This window comes from Glandiceps talaboti, chromosome 21 (genome assembly GCF_964340395.1).
Source record: "Glandiceps talaboti chromosome 21, keGlaTala1.1, whole genome shotgun sequence".
Taxonomy (NCBI): Eukaryota; Metazoa; Hemichordata; class Enteropneusta; family Spengelidae; genus Glandiceps; species Glandiceps talaboti.
Genome location: NC_135569.1, coordinates 5,449,196 through 5,453,844, shown reverse-complemented (window position 1 = coordinate 5,453,844; position 4,649 = coordinate 5,449,196).

Sequence of the window (4,649 nt, the reverse complement as noted above, 5' to 3'; positions counted from 1 at the left end):
CCAGAAAGACGTCAACAGATCTCAGTGATAAGGCATAGACAGACACACACACACACACACAAATACATGCAGGCACATACATATAATATACATGCATGCATACACACACACACACACACAAACACACACACATACATACATACATACACACACATACATACATACATACATACATACACACATACACATACATACATACATATATGATACATGCATATATGGTGCATGTATTCATACAGAGAGTCAATCAATCAAACAAGCAGCCAAAATTATACAGATGAAAATTAAATGTAATGTTCTTTGCTAGCTTTAGCAGATTGTAACTTTCTCTTTCCTTTTGTGTTACAGTGATGTCAACTTCAACACTAGGCTGGTGTTAATAAAGTGGTGAAATTATGAAGTGAAATCAAGATTAAATAATATTGAATTTGATTTATTTCCATGTCTGAACATTGGGCATAAAATGTACATTGCATCAAGCGCACTACAGTACATTGAAGATAGTATAGTACAGTACAGTACAGTACAGTACAGTATAGTATCGGTATAGAGTATAGTATAGTATAGTATAGTATTGGTATAGAGTATAGTATAGTATAGTATTGGTATAGAGTATACATGTAGTATAGTCTAGTAAAGTACAGTACAGTATAGTAATAGTATAGTATAGTATAGTATAGTATAGTACAGTACAGTATAGTATCGCATAGTATAGTATAGTATAGTATAGTATAGTACAGTATAGTATAGTATAGTATAGTATAGTATAGTACAGTGTAGTGTAGTACAGTACAGTACAGTACAATACAGTATAGTATAGTATAGTATAGTACTTTACAGTACAGTATAGTGTAGTGTAGTACAGTACAGTACAGTACAGTACAATACAGTACAGTATAGTATAGTATAGTACTTTACAGTACAGTATAGTAGTCTAGTAAAGTACAGTATAGTATAGTATAGTATAGTATATAGTACAGTACAGTATAGTATAGTACAGTACTTTACATTTACAGTACAGTACAGTTCTATATAGTATTAGTATTAGTATTAGTGTAGTACAGTACAGTACAATACAGTATAGTATAGTACAGTATAGTATAGTGTAGTACAGTATAGTATAGTATAGTATAGTATAGTATAGTACAGTACTTTACATTTACAGTACAGTACAGTTCTATATAGTATTAGTATTAGTATTAGTGTAGTACAGTACAGTACAGTACAATACAGTACAGTATAGTATAGTACAGTATAGTATAGTGTAGTACAGTATAGTATAGTATAGTATAGTACAGTACTTTACATTTACAGTACAGTACAGTTCTATATAGTATTAGTATTAGTGTAGTACAGTACAGTACAGTATAGTATAGTACAGTATAGTGTAGTGTAGTACAGTACAGTATAGTACAGTACAGTATAGTACAGTACAGTACAATACAGTATAGTACAGTATAGTACAGTACAGTAGAGTATAGTATAGTGTAGTACAGTATAGTACAGTATAGTATAGTATAGTGCAGTGTAGTACAGTACAGTACAATACAGTATAGTATAGTATAGTACAGTACAGTACAGTACAGTTACAGTACAGTACAGTATATTATAGTATAGTATTAGTATAGTAACACTATAGTGTAGTACAGTACAGTATAGTATAGTACAGTACAGTGTAGTACAGTACAATACAGTACAGTATAGTGTAGTGTAGTACAGTACAGTATAGTATAGTACGGTACAGTATAGTATAGTATAGTACAGTATAGTATAATACAGTACAGTATAGTATAGTATAGAGGGGCTGACTGATGTGCTAGTGTTGAGTCCCATCATGGCATACCTTCCAGCCTAGAATAAACAAGTTACATATTTATATTAATGTATGGTTAACTATGTGCCACAATGTGGTGATGTTATTAAAGTTTATTTGGCCAGTCAGCACTTTAGGTTGACCAGTCACACTTGTTTACTTGTTGTGATAATTAGAGACATTATTACTCGCATACAATTTAAGGTAAATTGTAAATTAGCATGATATGTTACAACTGATGACTTACTGTACATAAACAACTTTTGTGAATTTGCATAACATATGAAGGACACCTGGTGGCAAGTACAATCATCCAATAATGTGGAGTATAGTTGTTTACATGTAACACTAGTATAAATGGACAATATTTGAAAGTTATGGGTGCTGATCCACAGAATTTGATGTGTGATAAAAGTACATTTCTGTAGTACTGTATGCTGTTGGATTCCTATACGATGTATGAGGAAGTTCTGAACTCTGTTACTGCTTGGAAACTCAACACTTTGCTGGGACTGTGAATACTACATTGCTTTGAACATAACTTGGCATTCATGAACAATGACAATCTTATCCATGAGTTGTGCATGTATGTGTGTGTGTGTGTGTGTGTGTGTGTGTGTGTGTGTGTGTGTGTGTGTGTGTGTGTGTGTGTGTGTTGCAGTGCCAACAGTGTGTCCCAAGTCTGCGCTTTGATACAACACAAATGAGACTTTACAATAAACATTACCAGTAGTTTTATTTTCCATAACCAACCATCAGTAATTTTATAGGTTTAAGCATAGTTTTTTTTTCATACAGGCAGATTCGCTGTACAAGTGTTGTATTTTGTTATTTAGAGATAAATGAGATAAAGTAAAACCTTTGACGTGTGTGTGAGTTCTTTCTTATTTCTCCAGTAGTTGTGTCCCTACTCCATCTGGTACTTAGAAAAACTTGGCTTTCATGACAATATGGTAATATAGTACCATGCATGCAGCACAGTAAATTATAGCACAGAACAGTGTAGTGTAGTGTAGTATATTGTAAAGTACAGTGCGTGTTCCAGAAAATATTAAACATGAGGTTTCTAAGCCTTGGCTTCCACATTTCTAATTAGTTATGTTGGGGAGAGCAATGATGTTATTCCGTTCAGTAATTGCATTGTGGGAATTTATTGGTATTTGAAATATAAACAAGTAGAGAAGAAATAAACACAAACATGCACAATGCAAAAAAAAGTACTTTCGTTCTCTCCATTGAGATGTTGAATGGGCATATCAGACTGGTTTATTTGTAAGTCTGATAGGTACTCAGCTGGTAGAAATATATTCAATTATCAACATAAAACAATACACAATCCTTTGTAAAGATTGTCTCTTCTAAAATAGATTCCATCTTGTAACTTCGACAAGGCAGAACTGTGTGTTGATTCCTCTTTTTAGCTCCCGTGTGGGAGCTGATGTCATGGTGCTGTGTGTCTGCAGAATTCCACTGCAGAATTTCCATTGATGTCTCAAAAAGCACTGAAGCAAATGTTCTGCAACTTACTATGTGGCATTGTCTGGCAGTAACTTGGCGCTGATTAGGTTTTGGTGGGATTCAAAACTTAATACTAATTTGCATAATGATTTATGTATAATTATGATAAATGGGGCTATACATGCAGAAGAAATTCAATGAAACTTGCTACATCTACAGATCATACAATGATATAAAAGAGTTGTCAAGTTAATTAAGGGCTAATTTGCATAATAAATGCATGTTTGTAACTCCGGTTATGCATCTAGAAGGGCTTTATCAAATTTGATGAAACTTGCCGCAGATATTGATCATACAGAGATATGATAGTTCTTAATGAAATTTAGTGCTGTCAATTTGGATACTTAATGAATGTTGTCAGTTAGGGCCTAAACCGAGATTACACCAAATTTGATTAAACTTGCTAAATATATTGACCAAGCAAATATTTGATGTTATTGAGTCAATCAATTGCTAATTTGTATAGTTGATGAACTTTTGGAACATGGGATATATTTCTCTGAATGGGAGCATGTTCAGTTTATTGCTGGTTGATATGTGTTGTGTTATTGATCAGTACAGAACAAGGGGCAGCAAGACTACATCTTTCACCAATTCCTACCCCAGTTGATGACATTTTCCTCTAGGACATCCTGAATACCATAACAATTATATACTTCCATCTTGGCTTCTAAGGCATAGATAATTCAGTAGAAGCATGCAAAACTTATTTGAAAGCAATGATGCTCACATCTTTGTTAAATAATTGACCCAGGGAGCACAATTTTAAGTGGAAAAACAATAAGTTACTTGTAAGAAAAATAAATGTTTGATTTTATAATAATGCACTGCCTCTACCCACACAGTGTTAAATTCAATGAATTAATTCTTTCGATGGTAAATGAAAAATTACAGTTAATGTTGTGATTATTAAGCCTTATATGTACCAACTTCATGGGGATAGGTAAATAATGCAATAAAGCACATCAATTCATACAAACTGTATATACCTATAATTGTATTTGATACTTATTAGAAAATGTAACGAACATCACAATGATAATAGTCTCTGTATCTTGTAATTATACATCCTTTACAATTATGATCCATCATAGGGTGACATACATTATTAACTAACTCAGATTAATATCATCTTGACTGCACTGATCTATCAGCCCAATGCTGTTGTTTTCTTGATAAATAGCCAATGTACTACAGGTTATATACTTTTCAACGTGTGATTTAAATGTGTTAATCTTCAGGCCACTTCAAAATGGACATAAATAATAAACTTATGATACATTACACACATACACAAAGTGAAAGGTAGACACAGTTT